The 18,994-nt window shown below is 38.6% G+C and overlaps 1 protein-coding gene and 1 long non-coding RNA gene across 2 annotated transcripts in view; one reads left to right on the top strand and one right to left on the bottom strand.

Annotated features, from left to right (window-relative positions):
* The window catches only part of LOC105273474 (uncharacterized), an 18,290-nt gene extending 17,493 nt beyond the window's left edge, over nucleotides 1–797 (bottom strand). Inside the window, exon 1 of the long non-coding RNA XR_892904.1 lies at nucleotides 717–797. This is a non-coding gene — a long non-coding RNA (uncharacterized lncRNA). The remainder of the gene's footprint in view (nucleotides 1–716) is intronic.
* Nucleotides 1–18,994, top strand: part of LOC105273475 (uncharacterized) — a 26,531-nt gene that overhangs the window by 5,985 nt on the left and 1,552 nt on the right. The window lies entirely within an intron of this gene.

Genomic DNA, 18,994 nt, shown 5'->3' with positions numbered 1-18,994 from the left:
CTCCGATAGTTACATATCCCGGTCGTTGGGTTATGTAATGGAATGAAGTATATACGCCATTCTCACTTGAAATCTGCTTCCACGGATTTGAAGATTCCCCTTGGTCGAGACAAATCGCTTTTATCCTACAGCAGATGCGCTATTCCACGTTTTATTGACCGAATAATTCATTGATTCATTTAGGGGTGTTCCACAGATAGAAAAAATATTCATCTACAGCTCCAAAACCATGCGTCGGGAATTCTAACCTCTTATAGATATCTTGAGACTTATTCACACGTTCAACTCCCAAAGTCCAAAGAAGGAGTTATTTCGATAAAAGAGATACGCGAGACTATCGTAAAATCCTTGATTTACCTCTCTCGAGAATACCTCAATTCCTGTTATCGAAATATTTTCAAACCCGATGAAACTGATCGACAGCTTCGATAATGCAATTGAATAATTAAATTGGCAAATTGACTCGGGAAAATGATTGAAACGAGTAATTGGGTGAGGGCTTTTACGAATAATCTATTTATGATTTAACAACATGTATATTGCACGTGTGGCAATCGTAATGAATTTATTTACTTCAATAGTCACGCGATAAGATAACCAATTACTCCGAGATAACAGGTGTTGAGTGAAAAATGGCGATAGAGCGGTGGGAAAGAGGTGCGTAGTAAATGTTCAGTGAAAATGGATTATTGAGAATATCTGAGATGATTGCTTACCACGTGCTTGATTGAGATGTCTTATTGTTCTCCAGTGGTACTTCAACTTGTACTTGGGCCACGGTAACTCATAACTCGAGCGTTCACGAGAGTAAAGTGACTAAAACACAATATCCTTGGTGCTCCTCACGCACGCCAATGTGCCACAATTGGTTGTGCGCAATCGCCGTTGGCACATTGAAAAAATAGTGCCTCCCAGTATCAGGGACAACATTGACAGATTGAAATTGGGGGAGAGAGACAAGTCTGACAGTGGTGCCAGCTGATTCCCCTGGATCAATGATTCTGGGTACTCGGAAGATTCTCCTTGAGAGGAAATTTTGCCGATTTAAAATTTAGGACGACTGGGATGTTCCGTTCCTTTCCGTACGGAAACAAGAAAAAAATAGACATTTTCATCATTTTCGTATTTTATCATTACTGCAAAGTCCAGCAAAGAAAAATTCGTAGGTTGTAATTAATTAATAATTATAATTAAACCGTGTTAATCAGATGTTTAATGAACACCTTTTGAACAATTCATTAATATTTTTATGTTTTATCAGTGAATTATGAGGGAATAATAAATATTATTTGATTCATGGAGATAATGGATTGCTTCATGTGCCAGGATGAGGGCTTTGATGTACATTTGCTAACGCTAGGGGATTTCAGCGGAAAAATGGTCAGAGAACTTGGCTTCTCAACAGAAAAGGAATTTTGTGCGGGATCTGGAAAGAGGCGACTAGTTTCTAGAAATAAATTCCATCTGGGAAAGGTTTCATTAGTTTGTGAGAAACTACTGGGGCGAAGGAGGTCGACGTGAATTGCAAACGCAGGATAATATCGGACGTTTGTACTCTATGAAATACTTCACGAGACTCAATACCGATAACAAAGACCGGAAAAATGCGTCATCCAGGGACACAGAACTCTCTGTTCTTCACTACGAAATCGTTGTACATATTTACATTAACTCCCGGGTGCTCTATCCAATGCCTTTTTCAAATCATAATTCAAAATATTTTCTCAAGATAGGGACAGAGTTCCCCGTATTCGCTTTCACAAACAAAGAAACTGTTTCTAAATAAAGGGGAGTATTTCCAACTTGAGTTTTTTCTTCCCGTAGTGAAAAATTCAAAATTCAAAATTCAAACAGACGAGTAATAAGGAGGGCGGAATTCTTCTTAAAAAAAATTCAAATCTAACGAAAAATGTTACTCTGTTTAAAAAAAAAATATGATAAAAAATGTTATCAAGCGAAATGAAAGAATTAGTTATACCATTTGAATACCATTTTTTTGATATTATTGAATATATTGTTGTAGATTAGCGAATGTTATTTGGCATGTACCCAAATGCTCGTAAATGCTCGTATTCTAAGTGCTGACTATTTCCAATAGATTTCCATTTTCTCAGAGCGTCGAATGGGATATTGATTGGAGCTCGAAGTCAACTTGATAATTCTCGACAACTCGACTGAGAGTTGACACAATTCCCGTCCCGTCCAATCAATCAGAGAGGAATGGAAAGGCCCCGAGACTCAAAACTAAATGACTTGGCAACCGATGCATGCAGTTACCAGACCCAGTGATACATTTATAGAGAATCGCGTGATGAAAATTACCTGGCGAAATAACAGTCCTAAAAGAGTAACACCATGATATCGAATAGCTGTATGAGCCAAAGTAAAATTGCCGGGAGTAAATGAGAATTATTGAAATGTCCGATTACTCAACGGAATACGACGTGGAATTAAAGATCCACTTCGTGACACAGTTACTTGTACGGGCAATCCTGTTCCACGTTTTAGAGTCCAATGGTAAATATCCCTGGAGATCTCTTTGTTGGAGAAAATATCCAACCGAGTGTCTGCCGAACCCTTCCCAAGCATTTGGCCCTCACCTCTGGGTCGTACTATCCGGAGGGATAACTAGTTTCAGTTCTTCATCGGCCCCTAGCTTTCCTTCAATAAACTCCAGTGCACTCTCTGTCTTCGTTACATCCCCTTGGGAATTATCGATGGGGTGAAGAACTGGGGGGTGCACGTGTTTCCGTTCACGATGGGAAGGGCACGTGGTGCATTTGGGGAAATTCGGGGATGGAAATGCTTGATCAATAGATGTTTTACGGTTCGAGAGAGGTCTTCAATCAAAAAGGAAAATAAAAGTCTTAGGGGAGCTTGGAATCAATATTTCTTGTCATTGAAACGTTATACTTCTACTTTATGCTCAGCACAAAGAATATTCTCAGATCGAAAACTTTTTCTTCACCTTAAAATTCATTTCTTCATCCGCTAATATCGGAAGGAATAAGTCACAGTAATTTTTTTATAATTAAATACATTCAGAGTGATTTAAAAGAATGAGAATGTTCAATCCCCATATGCTTCGTTATTAGAGTGAGATTTTCAATAGAGTAGGACAAATAAATGCATAAATATAAATAAATATAATAGCTAACAATAAATAAATTCATTATCCGACGATTAACTTCGTCTGTTTAGTCTGCGAACGGTGGAATAATCGAACCGATTCCGAGAATGTTGATAATTATCTTTACAATTACAATTATCTTTATTGCTACTCATTTATCCAGTTTTAGGAATTATCCTAGGTACACCATACGCGCAATTACCTACGCGTAAATGGGTCTTTTTTTTTTCCTCTATATACTCGAATGGGGCCAGGAGAACTCGGTGCCTGCTGGTGGGTTTTGTTGCCATGGGCAACCCATTGCATCGACCGATTCTCATCCAACCCCATAAACCCGCTGGGGCAACCGTCGTAGAGCCCTTATATACCAAAAACCCTTGGATTTCGTATTACATGGAATACCGAGACGCGTTTAGGGCGCCAGTTATGTAGCGCAATGCGCCAGACTAGCCTGACAGTACCGCATAAGCCACATCATTATTTTTATAGATAATTTTTTTATTAAGATTTTATTTCCATTTGTTTATTACCATTCACTCCCACATCACGTTGTCATTTTCTTTATATAATTCTCGGGAGCATTTCCGCTCTTACCTTTCCTCCTACGCACCGCGAATGCTCAATTATCGTTTTGATTGCGCAAATACGAGACCCGCAGTCATACGGAGGAGAATAAAAAAATAAATGATGTATTTGAAATAGAGAAATGAATTACCCGGAATTTTTTATGATTATTTTTCATCGTTAAATCGCCACTTCCTGTCGGAAGTCCAGATCTAGACTGGCAAATACATTTCACGGATTTTCTCCAATTTTTCCACCAATATTTTCACTGGAAACACCAAGAAAGTAACAGGAAAGCATGTTTCTGTAATTATGGTACTTATCGTAATAATAGAAAACCGGTTGTGTCTATTTATCATGGAGGAGTGTATCCACAGAGATGGGAGAGATCCATACGAAGAAATATTCGGTAAAAATGACCGATTTTTTTCCATAATCTTATGGAGTTGTTACAGAATTCTTGTGAGTGCCCCGCATTCTCTTTTATTTAATTCTCAAAGACGAGTGCTTTCGGGAAAAACCAATCGTTATCCGATTCTTTTGTGAGTTGTACGTTGAGTGATGGAAGAGGACAGGAGAGATTGTACCGAATTGTGAGGTAAAGTGAGCTGATGTTTGACCGGTTCAACCTAAAAACCGATTGCGCTTTGGCAAACGACAGGCAGCACAACGTATACGAGACGCTGAGGAAAACTGGGACGACATGTCCAGGTGTCGGGAAAATTAAACTGACTAAATATACATTTTGGAGGCATGCTTTGATGTTGATTTTTCGAGATATAAAACTGGGACAGACACCGCTCTACATTTCGAGGCTCTTCTAATCCAAAAAACGATAAACTTCTGAAACGACTGAACTTCATGAATGTTTATGAGGTTTATGAAATTCTGTTAAATATTGCACGAGTGAAATTCGTCCCATTTCATTTCAATAGTACATCCTTTATGTAACGAACTTATCATAAATTTCAGTTGAATATTTTATAAATAGTATCGAGTCCATCCCATCGATATCGATATCGATAATGGATCATTCATGAATTTGAAAATAAAAATACATAAAAAATCAGATTAAATAAGGCGACATCCGATCCGATCGACAATCGATCGTTGATCAAATCACTGAACCCTTTTTTCATTCTACCTCAACACCGAAGATGTAATAATCACCAAACATACACATGTTTCAATGAATAATTTTGGGATTGAAACGCCGTCTCGGATTCATCGTTACAACTCATTTAAAATAAATATTGACACGAAGTGAAAGGCATGAGGAAAAACACTTGCTGCACTCGGACGTTGGCACGAAAGGTTTAGTAACCAGAAGTTTTTAAATTCTTTTCTCAAGCGCACAGATCTGGACAGCTAGGTGATATCCAGGCACGTCTCTGAAGAATCCTACAACACGAGGAAGGGGAAAGATTCGGTTATAACAGGAAAAAATCAGATGAAATCCAACCTAGGGAGCATCGACCTTTGTACACGTGGCCATGGGGACGCGTGCCCAAGGGATCATCACATTGTCCTCATTCTTGAAATTTCCAATTTTTCAGATTACACATGAGTATGTACATGTGTTATTTTTCATATTTTTCATTCTTAACATCTGGCATAATAAACTTGTGGGTTTGAATGCTTCAATAAAGAATACGTTGTTGCTTATCTCCCTTGAGGTTTTTCCGTCGTTCTCTCTCTTGTTACATTTAAAATCATTTGCGATGAAAATATCACGGACAATGGGGCGACAGCTTCTTCGGGGAGACTTCCTTTTTTTTTTTCCTTTGTATTTGGGCTATTCTTTTTCTTCTGTATTTCTGGCTCATTCTGTTTCTTCAACGGCAGGCTTTCCCTGGGGGTGCGCCAAAGCACTTTGCTTTCTCTGTCTTTCGTCACCTGGTCAGTCACCCAGTCCAGGGCCCGTTATTTTTTTTATTTCCACGATTGTTACAAACTGTCTCCATTTACCGTTAGAGTAATCCGGTGTGCATACACGGGGAAACATCAGATTTCGGAGATCATATTCCTTGATTACGGACTGCTCTGACGGGATTATTATTTATTCACGGCCCACTGAAAATTAATGCATCTCAATTTTGTCTGGAGCTGGAGATCAATTGATGTAGACGTAGATATTCGTTGTCTTTTCATTTTTCATTGGAGGTGTTGTCTGAATTATTTGGTGTTGCATTTTGTATTGTTGTCACGTCACATACATGGACTTGAACATTTTATGAGGTGACGTCCGAATAAAAACTTATTTTATATTGAAAAAGTAAAAGTTGAGTTGTGGGGGGGGGGGGGGGGGGGGGGAGTAATGAGACTCGATTTGATAATGCGTTCCACATTGTTGCTGCAATCTTTATATAATTTTGAAATACAACCCGCACATAATTCAGAAATACCTATCACAAATAAAAAGGGGAGGTCTTCAACGGGTCATAAATTTTTTGTAATTTTCAGGTCTTTTTTTTGTTGAGGAAGATAACAGGTATTATTCTGAGTATTGGATTAGATGGAACTGAGTGGATTGGTAGAGGTTCAGGAAAATCTTGAGGAAAATTCCAATTCAATTTTATTATCCTCAAAATGGGCTCTCTCAAATTGTTGAAAGGTTTTAGTTTTACCGCTGCAACATCGAATTCTCTAAAATGACCCGTACAATAATCCTCCGATAGTCAGTGAGCGGCAATAAAAAACGGCTTTCGAGAACTAGAAACAAAACTGTATAAAATCTCCTACCCAAAAAAGGCGATAAAAATCGAATTTACGGTACTCTTGGTGTTATTGTTTTGGTATTTTGATTTGAGAAAATTATGGAAATTATTCTGAGAATTGTGGGAGAAGGTATGACTGGTTATTCGGGATCGGAAGAATGTGAAAGAAAATTCCGAGTTGATTTTACTATCTTCAGAACAGTTCAAACAGGTTCTCCCAAATTCTTCAAAAATATAGTTTTTATCTGTCAGACTACAGAATTCTCCATCCGTTCATTCTGTCTTCACAATGAGAAATAACGGAGTTAAATGGACTCGAAATGGGAAGAGAGTTAGGGAAACCTCCTCTTATTTTATTCCTTCTAAATACTTTAGAGGCTTCTCTTTAAACTGGTCATCAGTCCATTGAAATACCGTGTACCCCATAAAACCAGTCGTCCAAAATCTGAAAGATTAAATTTTCCTTTTCGTCTTTTTCTCTTTTTTTTATGTCAAGATCTCCAGAACTATCGACGACATTTTTATTCAAGCATTGAGATTCCCGATAGAAAGTTATGGCATGTAATTTCAATGCTCTTTGAGATTCACTCGAAACATCAAATTTTGCGGCAAGAACTGAGTAATACTATGTTATTTTTGGTTTTCTCCTCTGTCGAAAACACTGAAAATAACTCTGAAAATCAAGTTAAATATAATCGAGTGCAATGCTGGTTGGAAATTTCGAGAATGTCGAGAAAAATTTTCCTTCAATGAGACTAGGTTTCCCAGGAATTTTTATTCATTCACTTCCGAAATTGCGTCACCGGTTCTTCATCCGTTTGAAAATAACTCAAAAAAAAAAAAAAATAGAAAAGCAAAAATAATCCCGTAAATCAAGTTATATATCGATATAATATACAAGAAAAAAAAAGCATTGCCACCAGTGGAATTCTCCAGAGCCGAACAAATAGGTTTAAGACAGAAATTTCATTGGGCTGTCTCGAGTATATTAACCCGGGATAATTTTTCCCCCGAGGTACTAGTATTTTTTTCCCCGTTAAAATATCGAGTTTCCCATAAAATCACTCCCCGAAGGTTCAAAGGGTTTAAAGAACTATGAAAAACCCTCCCCAGCCAAAAAAAAAGTGCGATAAAAAAAAAAGTTTGACGCTTCCGACGTTCTCCAGATGGAGGACCAACAAACCGGGTGGGCATTTCCCATCCGCAAAAACCCGAGTTTTCGTTTTGTCCCGTGAGATGATGATAAAAGAAACGGTGGATTTATTCTTCTCCATTTTTATTCACTCTACGACCCTTGAAAACTGCCTCGCTTCCGCGGTTACCCCATTGTACTCCACATTTTTATGTCACCGGTCGGAGACAAGAAAGAAGGCATACCTCGAGGATTAAAAAAAGCCCCAACCGATGGAGAAAAAAAAAATCCCCCCATAAATAGATTCTCGGTTAATTTTAGTCCTTAGAAAAAATGTCGTTGGGCGGGTAAAAAAAAATGAATTAATCGATTATTCAAGAGGTGCAGGGAGTGGGTAAAAATCGATTGGTCTCACCCGATTGTTAAACGTTGAGTACAGAAATTCTCGATGTGGAAGTCAATGCAACCTAGCGTGTGGGCATTACTATATATAGGACAGACTGCGACCTATTGTATGCCATTTACTAATATTGACTGTGTACTTAAGACCTTTGAGTCTCCCAACGGTCTTACGTCCCGATGGGACGAGATTAAATCGATTTTTTCCGAGTGTTAAAATGTCTCTTGACAAACGGAAAAGGAGTGTCGCCATCGTTAATTCATTTTTCCCATATTATTTTCGTTATTCCATCAAGAGTTTCGATGAGAAGTCATTATCACTGACTCCAGACTCAAAATCACATGCCATTTGATATTAACTATAATCTTAATTTTTATAAATAATTATTCATGAGAGACGTAACGAGAATGATGCGGAAAAATTGCATATCGTTTGAACAAGTGGGAAAAATAATTTTTCCTCGTTCGGATAATGGGGATAAACAATTCCGAGTTAAACGGAAAATATGATGGTCTCGGGGTCTCGTCATCTCTGAAAATATCTCGAATGTTGGAGGTACTCGACTATCGGAGTCAAGCCGATTGCGAAATATTTTCAGTTTTCTCAGTTACTGCCGAAAGGCGCGCAGACGCGTCATTCGCACACACGATCATTAGGGTTACGTTTGAGGTTTCCCTCTCTTTATTTTTCTCTCTCTCACACATACATTTACTCACTCTCTCTTTACTCTGTACACACGATTAATGTCTCTCTCTCGTTCCTGGATCCAATTGCGTAACTATTCTCGCTTGGCAACGATACAACTAGGACGGATAGAGTAATGCGCCGGGGGCCAATTCGCAACCGCATTCGGCGAATATGCAATACAACCTGAATTAAGTTATGAATAATATCGAAATGTTTATTAGATCGGAGGATCTCGATAGGTTTTCCTGTACCAATCCCCTTTTTTTTCATTTGCACTGGTATTTGTGAACAATTAGGGAGATTAGTTTAAACGTTAATTTTGGATTTGGATAATTGCTTTTCTGTTGATATTATGGTATTAATTGATTTTTCATTTTAATTTTGCAATTGCTCCATTTTTTATTGATCGAATTGAAGTAATAAATATTGAAAAATTAATAATTAATGGAAGATATCGAAGGTGTTTTAATGTTTGTGTTGGCGGTTGGGAAATTAATTCTAATGAGGTTGGTTTACGCTTGAATATCTGGACAAATTCAAATATAATGTATAGTAGAGGAAATAAATAAAAAAACAAATATATCTGTTACGCAATTTTTTCATTTACATTTTGGAGAATATAGCTATTATTAATTTATGTATATTAATTTATATAATTAATTTCCATGGGTGAATCGTGAAATATTTTATTTTATAGCAAAAATTGAAAGAGTAATTTTCTCATGGTTTCCACAAGGGTGCCCTCAGATTCACCTGGCGAATTATAAAAATGACTCAAAATGATAATTACTCGATCAAGAAAACGCGGAAATCGCTGGCAGCGGTTGAAGATAGGGGAGGTATAGTAATGGGTTGGGATAGAATGCAAATTTCTCGAGGGGTTGACAGAAAGTTGAAAGAGGGTGGATTTAATACGTAGGAGAAAAGTTTGCATACACTGAGAACAAAAAATTCTGATGCCAAATAAATGCCATTGCCCTTTTTCCCTGAAATATAATAAGATTCTCCAAAGTTATTATCTCAACCATAAATAATCTAATTTTGCAAAAAATGTCCTTGCACTAAATACTCGCTACAACGGACATCTTTTTCTCAATATACCGATAAAAAAATAGATTTTCTCGCAATATTAATAACAATTATAAATATATTAGGATCAACTATAAAGATTAAAGTATTATGAATTTTTTTTTTCGTGTACTTTTTGTCTCTCTGGAGATATCTGACCTGTTTTGACATTAGGTAATGATTATAAATATCATATGGTTGGGAAAAATATATAGATATTATACATAGGTACTGTATTGGGAGTAATGTAGGCCCCGTGGGTTTTCTGTTACCATGCGGCCTCTCTCAACCCTCGGAGCGGCGTAGGTGACAGCGAGTATTGATCAAACACTCTTGGCCCCGTATTCAGCCACTCCCTCTCTCTTTCTCGTTCACCAACCCAACGGGGTAAACCCTAGTCCGCACCCTCGTGCCAACTACCCCCTTCCTTCATCCACCGAATCTACAATGTGCTCACCTATACAGTAACAATTCTCTTGCGTTTCCACTGCCGCACCTCACCCTGGCCCTTCGTGCTCTGACCCATTTGGCAGAATTCCCGAGCTTACGCTGGGAATTTCCCTCTGCTCTATGTACTTCGGCTAATCATTCCATTTTCCTCCTTTCGGGGGCCCGATGAAAACCCATTTTCACTCCAATATCACGTTTTTTTTAAACAAATTATTCATGCTATTATTGTAATTAACCTGCGTTACTCCCCTCTCAACACAACCATGTTTAATTAGCAGGAGGAAAATGTCACCCGAAAAATATTGGATTTTGGGGAATATTGAAGAATTTCGTTGTCATGATTTAAAGAAGAAAATATATGTTTTTTATATATTAATAGGCCCGCGATTTTTTATCAGTCAAAATTATTTTCGGAGCGTTCTTTAATTTGAATTATTTATCACGAATTCCGGATGGAAAATATTTGCACTTTCATTGCATAATTGAAATTTTAATTAAAGACTGGAGAAATATATATGAGTAATAGAGTTGGTTTCACGTGAAAAATTCAAAAGGGATTTCGTACACAAATTTTCGATGATTTATTGCCTCGGTTTTTTCCCTCGGGGTAAAAGGGATTAATAGTGGAATTTCGCAAGTGACGAAAGATGAAATAGAGACTGATTGCGTTGACGAATGGCTCTCCTAGGATATTTAAAAATATTCTAGAGAATCATCGAGTGGATAAAGTTGCTGTTGGATAAGGCTTGTGTTTTTCACGACAATTTTTTCCGAGCACATAGTCGATATTGGGTACGCCACTTAGTTGATAAACTCACAAGACCCCCCTCAACCCTCCTGACAACCCCCTCATCCGTTTTCCAAGCCACCCCCACAGGGCTCCCTACTCACGTAACTCGGTCTCGTTACTCGAGTATAATTAAATTTATTAGCGCACATCGGGGCTCGTTGACAGGGCACAGGAGTAATAGACGCATACAGACACCAATGTATAACCAGTGTTTATTGAAAGGGTTGTAAAAATAATGATAAAATTCCAGAGTGAAAATTGAAAGTGGATTTTCACCAGGGGGACGGGGCAATGCTATTATCGTTTGCACTTTGTCACTCAAATTAAATTCTGAAGACAATTGCATATTTTTCCTTTGTGGATCGCTCAGGGGGATGAAAGTATAAAAAATTGGAAAACGAGGGAAAAATCCTCAGACAGAAATTCTTGCGCTGTTATTTCATTTCTTTTTTTCAAGTAATTTTTTTTTCTTTTGGCTTGGGGCTTGTTTTGTAGTCTCAAAGAGCCCCGAAAGTGGAGCACACGAAGCTTTTGGTAAATGTGTCAACCGCCACACCGTTGGGGGATCAATACTGCGCCCTCGTTCCACCCCTCCCTCGAACACCCTCAACCTCATGTAGTTTTTTTTTTCTTCTTCTCCCCCTTGACAGGGAAGAAAAAGACGAAACGCGAAGGAGGGCAGAGGGCTTTTACTGAAAAAAAAAAACATCCCCCAGTATCTCGTTTCGATGGGGAGGCGAGGCGCGTGTGGTCGAAACCAACCAGAACACCTCTGGTTTTCATTCACCATTAGCTGCATTGCGGATGAATCTCTTTCAGGGCCTTGGGATAATTAATGAATGGAGAATTCAGCGTTCAATTTTCAGACATTTTTCACTCGTTAGGACAACGAGTTTTAATTAACTCGCGTTGGAGAATTGTGGGGGTTTCTCAGTGTTTTTATCTAGAAATTCAGGAGAGCTTGAGATATTCCACTGGAACATCAATTTTTTATTTCGTGATGGATTCATGCATCGGGAAATGGGATAAATCGTATTGATCTGACGACTTTTAATGTCTTCATGTCCGTTCAAATCGAATTGCTTCAAAAATTGAAATCTCAGAATTGATTGAACTCGTTATACTCGAGGACTGAAACGAAATAGTTTTTGCTGTCATTTTATTCTGCATCCGCTGCACGTCATGCTACTTCGATACGTTCAATGATCGATTTAATATCAAAACAATGACTCAACAGTGAATGTCTCATCGAGTGAGTGAGACATCAACAGTGATAAGGAGTAAACAAAGTTACAACTAAACCGAGACGAGTAACCTCATTCGCAAATGCGATGTGCGATCTGTTTCACGTCAAAACGTCTGCGGGCTATATGGGCTCCTGAAATATACGTTTGCTCACACGCATGCGTCACCAGAATTCGCTAAAGTGAAAACTTCACAGAAGCTCAACACCAAAATTTTAATTTTTTTTTTAAACAATCAAGAATTATTACAAAATTTTTTGGAATAATACGTCGTATTTTTTTATGATTACATCAAAAAGATTTTTTTTGCATCTTCAGTTTTTTTTTATTATCAGCTTAGGGATTTGATTTTTATTTTTTAGGGGTGGGGAGGGGAGTAGGATTTTTTTTGTAATGATGAAACCCTCAGAAATCTAAAAAATATAGAAATGAAAAAAAAAATTGCCCGATTACCCCAATTTGGGATATATATATTATATACTAATGCATTACCGATTTGACGGTTCAATTGACCTCACTTTTGTTGATTCCCTAGAATTCTGAGGAGCTTCGTTGTACCATCGAGAGAATTGAAGAAATCCGAGAAGATCGAGGGTTTCTTACTCGGGGCGGAGTGCACCAGTGGATGGTTGACTTTTTGAGTCGATATTACTCTATATTTCATCGAGATTCAGCATAATACAGTTGACCCCAATACTGAGGGCATTTCGGGTGGAGATAAAATGGTTTCCGATACCGATATAGAACGGTATATCAGGCCAATGAATTCCCCGGTGCAATAATTCTATTTTTGGGTTTATTTCTGCATCTGGTTTCATTCTCAGCAGTTATAAACCCAGTCCGAATAATTCTTCGTATTTTCCTGGGAGATCAGGATAGTTTAAAATTATATACATAAAATCGCCAGAGTAACACGGGCCTCTTTATTTTTATTTAAATTGATGTAGTGTTGCTATTAATATGTAATATACTGAACTGATTGCTTGAAGAAAAAATAATTTCTTCAATTATCTAACGACGTAATATATTGTTATTAACAAATTGAGATAGGTAAATGATATTTCATACCATTTATAATGAATATAGTAATGAGGGAGCCCCATATTCCGGAAGATTCTGTAAACTAGAGGTAGAATAATTCGTGTGATGAAAATAGTTGGGAGAATAGTTGAGTGAAACAGAAATTCCCTCAACTTCGGAGGTTTATTTTAATCGAATAACGACATAAAACCGTCACGGAGGGTTTCCAAGATTATCGATGGAGAGTAAACTACGATGAGGCAACATTAGAAAGTTGACAGTCAGGAAGCACGGAATGGCATGGATTAAAAGTCTCTACATCACCCTTCCATTTAAAACGAAAATAAAGGGAAAAAGAAGCTAGAGAAAATGGTGAAAAGAAAAAAAAAATAAGTATTGAAAGGTGCTCTGCCTCTTGTCTCCACTCAAAATGGCTAACAAACAACACTCGACAAAATCGTACAACAACGAACAACTCTGCCACTTCACGCATCACCGACTCTTTTACTCCCATCCTCTTTACCTCTTCTCTTTAAACATATGCATATAGCCATGTACTTTGTACCTGGCTCCACTGCTTCACATCTTTTATTTTTCCTGTTTTACATAACTCTTGAGTTGGAGGTACAGTCAGTTGGCTGATTTAACTCGGAAAAATATTATGTTTCAAGAATTTCAAGAAGGCCAATTGAAAAATCTGCATTTAATGAAGTGGAAGGTGTGGAAGGTGTACAAGGTGTACGGAGATTTATGAAAAATTGTGACGTTGAGGGTTCTTTGGGGACTGTGAAAGGATAGGTGTGGAATATTAACCCGAAAATCTGTGGAAGCGTAATGGAGAGCCTCATATTTATTACAGAGGACTTTGATAAGCTCAGGGCTTGCCGTTGGGAAAATGGAGGATCACAGCTTAGAGAGTCGATATTTTATGCAGAGGATGTAATAGGACTTTTAGGTATACCATGTGGGGCAGTTGCTGCAGGCCAATTTTTTTTTTTAAACATTACATTTTTCGCACTTCCTCTGAGTAAAGCACCGCCCCTTATAACAAAATCCAGATGTCCAGGATTTTTTGGTAACTCTTTAAATTCCCAGTACTTCGCATTTAGAGATTGGAGCAGCCCCCGAAAGCTACCCTGCAATCAATCCAGTGGATAACAAGAAAATAAAATGTCAAAAATACAAACATGATATCTATAAATGGCAGGAAAATTGAATAAAATCTGGGGCATCTAGACAAAGAGAGTGGGTCAGACGGGGATGGAAAAATATTCTCCCTGAAGGGGGGTTGCAAGTGGTGGTTTCTGGGTCGTACAGAAGGGAATGGATCTATCGAGGCTGCAGTCTGTGAACCCCCGGGTAACTGGGTCACTCGGTCAAACCTCCCATCGATCCATTTTCACCCTCCACACCCACGAAAATTATCCCCCCAAAAAAAAGTCACCAAGACATCACCCAACATTTACTTGAAAACTAATTTGCAGTGCTTGGTGGTATCACAATCACACTTCGCAGCACTCTAACCCCAATTACCCAGTCTGGAATGAATTGGAACCTAAAATTAAGTTCTATCCGCTGTGAAAATCAGGAACATCGTCTGCTGGTATTTTTTTTCACTTGATCTGGGGGGAGAAGTTAGGGCACGAGGCTAAATACACACTTCCCATTTTATTCTGGGATATCCATAATTCAGGTGTGAGTTAATTACTGAGGCTGAGCTCATTGCGAAGAGAAAGGATGATATTTTATTTCTGGAAATTTCAGAAAAAATGGGGGACACCAACGAAAATTTATTCTCAACTTTGAAATTAATTAAAAATCCAAGCAAGTCGTGAAATGCCCCTGGTTATTTCCGCTTGTTGTCCTCCCATCCCAATCCCGAAATTTCATTAGCTTCTCTCTCACAAATGAAATTAAACGCCATTCTTCTAAAAATAATTACAGTGAAAAATAGCGAAGTAAATATACTTGAGATAATTAGACGCCTACAGTGGTTATGTGAAATATTCATTCAAATTCATCTCGAAAAAATTTGTTTGCAATAACTAAATTTAATTGAGACACATTTTTCTAGTTCACTATATTGAACTCTCCGTTTTTTTCAAAGGAAATTTGTGGGAAAGTTATTGGTTCGAGCAGAAATGGGTCACACACACGCTAATCCACTCCTAATAGTCGCACCATCTAATTTTTTTATTTTTAAAGATGTGGTGGGCGTTTCTTCATTGGCCTTAGCCTCGACCTCAGCCTCTTCTTACCTGTAATCCACCGTGGGGTTTGCACTCGGTTTGTAAATGGCCCTGAGTACTTATCGATTCGGATACACGAGAAAATTAATCGATACGATCTGGGGAATACCGAGACTAATGTACTGTTAAAGTATTTCGGTTTGCCTAGGATGTAGAAACGGTAGTTATCCGTATGTATCCGTTAATTTATGAGGCGCGGGTGGAATTCAACATTCTATCCCACCAGAGAATTAATTAATGGACCAATTAATCCCTGAAAAATCTAAAATATTCAATTTCACGTTCATCTCACTCGGTATTCAAATTAATTACAAAATAAATAACATAATCCACATTTTCCTCAATGTCCCGGAGTAAATCCCCCAAAATAATAACCCACAACAATAATCTCCAATTAACCCGTCCACTGAGTTGATAAAAAAATTTCATTAAAAATAAATAAAAACAAAGTGCAACTGGTACCCGCGAAGAATTTCATTTTCCCGGAATGAAATTTTTCTCCAATTCCTAACGTATAAATTTTCAAGAGGAAAAACAATTTTCATTGTGTACTCGGGAGTATAAACACTAGAGTGATCAGGTGTGGCATATGGCATGGGTGTTGGGAGAGACAAAAAATGAGAAATATATAAGTCGGATTCATTTGGTTTACGGTGGATTACGAGGCCGTTGTACCAGCAAGAGAGACGAACGTAACTGATGGTACAGAAAAGTACCAGTGGGTAGTTGTCGGGGGGGGAGAGGGGAGAGAAATGTAGTTTGTTGTTTTTTTTTGTATGTGTACGGGAGTGGAGGTCGTTGACCCGTGCACGTGGAGTGCGGCCCAAAGTAGGCCACGTCGTGACATCACGCAAAATCAAAATGGCCGCCGCGTGTGCAGCAGAGAGAGAGAGAGAGAGAGAGAGAGAGAGAAACTCCCACAAAAGCTAGGCCCCTCATTCCCCTGGTCTATCCGGCTCTTCACGTGTGTGTTATTCATATTTCGGTGGATTGTCTGTGAGAAAACACATGGGATGCGTGATGTCTAATTTTATCTCTATTTTCCTTTCTCCGCCTCGTCCATAAATTTGTTTTTCCACTCTCCGCTCTATCCCTGGGAAATGGAAAACCAATTTAATGATTAAAGAATAGGGCCAGATGGAATGACTTTTTCCCCTTGTTCTTGTTTTTCTTATTTTTATCATTTCAACTGCAAGAAGCAATTCTTTTTTTTCATTTTGGTCATTCGGGTGGAATTGCCCGCCCGCATCAGGTTTATAATTTCCACCCTGAATTTTTTAGGATATGAAATTTTAAAGTCTGAAGTAAAGCTCGAATGCTGCAACGAACCTCCCGGATATAATTTTAACGAAGGCAGGTGGAGGAGGCACGTGGCCCAATTCAGGAATAGTGTAGCCACACATATGGAATGGCTTTTTCGTTTTATTTCTTCGTTTCGTTGTTTTATTCAAAAGCACCACTTGGGTTTTTCAAACTATCACCTGGTAAATGCTCGGGTTCTGGGTTCTTTATACTTGTACTTTCGGTTTTCAGGGACACCCCGTTTAATTACTTTTACTCTCGTCGATGTGAAACAGGAACTACGTACGCATTCGATATGTAACACGTGGCATACCAGGAGACAAGGGTCAGTAATGAGTCTAGGGAACAAAATAAAATGCCGTACTGTTATGCGGGCTTTTTCAACCGCTAAAATTACATTCCCCTCTGCCCCTCAACACCCACTGCAACACATTTTTTTTCCTCCATTTATTTTTTGCGTTAATGATAATGAGAGTTACGGGAGGGGGTAATTTCAGGTTGTTCGGGCGATTCTTGACAGAGTTGCGGTAATTGTCGTGTTATTTGCTTCGTGGTGGAGGCAGGGGTGTAATTAACGAGTGTTAATTGTCTGCTAGGGTGGAACGAACAATTTGAGGTCATTAAGCATTCCGTGGGTTCAACAGGAAATTCCAATGTCGACCGAGGGAAATTGAGAGAAGAACTGGTTAAACGTCTGTTAAACATGAAAAATCCCATTTTATCCAGTCTCCGTAAACTTGAGTTCGAATACGACAAATAAAATTCGCAGAGAAATAAATTTTTTATTTAATAAAATTTACTCAAGTCGCCTGGAAAATACTTGGTATAGCTTATGAAAATATTAGTTCATCATGTTTTGCGAGAAAATTAATTAGAATTCAATTCTGTCGCCATCTGGGACTAACTGAAAACCAATTGATAAAAGCAAACAATCGCTCGAGGCACCTTCTTTTCCTCGGGTCCAAAACTGAGACCGAAGAGGAGTCACTAAAGTAGAGGCTCAGTTCTGGGGGTTTGAGTGACCCCAACGGCATTGTAGTACCTCACCCCAAGAGAGAAAGGGCGCCTCATGCACCCCTGATACTTTTGCAACAATTTCGAATTTTTCAATTCCAGTGAATACCTCCTCCATTTTCATGCTCCCCTGATACTTTTTCGAAAATTTTTCATTTCTCAATTTCAGCTATACCTCCTCAAATGTCATGCTGGTGGGGTCACTTAAACCCCCACTGAGCGGCTCAGTTCTGGGGTCGCTCAAACCCCCACTGAGCGGCTCAGTTCTGGGGTCGCTCAAACCCCCACTGAGCGGCGCACCCCAAGAGAAAGAGGGGGCCGCACCCCGAGAGAAAGAGGGGGCCGCACCCAATGGTGGGGTGTCCGCCCGTCAGCCGACTCGGTAACTGCCTCAGTAACAATCCCGCTGTCGGAAGGACCAGTCGATTGAGTGAATTTTATTTTTTGAAAATTTTTAATTTGTCAATTTCACTGAATAATTCCTCGATTTTCATGCTCCCCTGATATTTTTTTGAAAATATGAAATTTTCACATTTCAGTGAATGCCTCCTCAATTGTCATGCTCTCCTGATACTTTTTCAAAAATTTCGAATTTTCAAATTTCAGTGAATACCTCCTCAATTGTCGTGCTCTCCTGATACTTTTTCAAAAATTTCGAATTTTTCTATTTCAGTGAATACCTCCTCAATTGTCGTGCTCTCCTGATACTTTTTCAAAAATTTCGAATTTTTTAATTTCAGCGAATTCCTCCTCAAATGTCATGCTCCCCTGATACTTTTTCAAAAATTTCGAATTTTTCAATTTCAGCGAATGCCTCCTCAATTGTCATGCTCTCCTGATATTTTTTGAAAAATTTTTCATTTCTCAATTTCAGCTATACCTCCTCAAATGTCATGCTGGTGGGGTCACTTAAACCCCCACTGAGCAGCTCAGTTCTGGGGTCACTCAAACCCCCACTGAGCGGCGCACCCCAAGAGAAAGAGGGGGCCGCACCCAATGGTGGGGTGTCCGCCCGTCGGCCGACTCCGGTAACTGCCGCAGTAACAATCCCGCTGTCGGAAGGACCAGTCGATTGGGTGAATTTTATTTTTTGAAAATTTTTAATTTGTCAATTTCACTGAATAACTCCTCGATTTTCATGCTCCCCTGATATTTTTTTCGAAAATATGAAATTTTCACATTTCAGTGAATACCTCCTCAATTGTCATGCTCTCCTGATACTTTTTC

Source organism: Fopius arisanus, unplaced genomic scaffold (genome assembly GCF_000806365.1).
Source record: "Fopius arisanus strain USDA-PBARC FA_bdor unplaced genomic scaffold, ASM80636v1 scaffold00005, whole genome shotgun sequence".
NCBI classification, from domain to species: Eukaryota; Metazoa; Arthropoda; class Insecta; order Hymenoptera; family Braconidae; genus Fopius; species Fopius arisanus.
The sequence above is the reverse complement of the archived record's forward strand: the minus strand, read 5'-3'. Positions and strand labels throughout refer to the sequence as shown.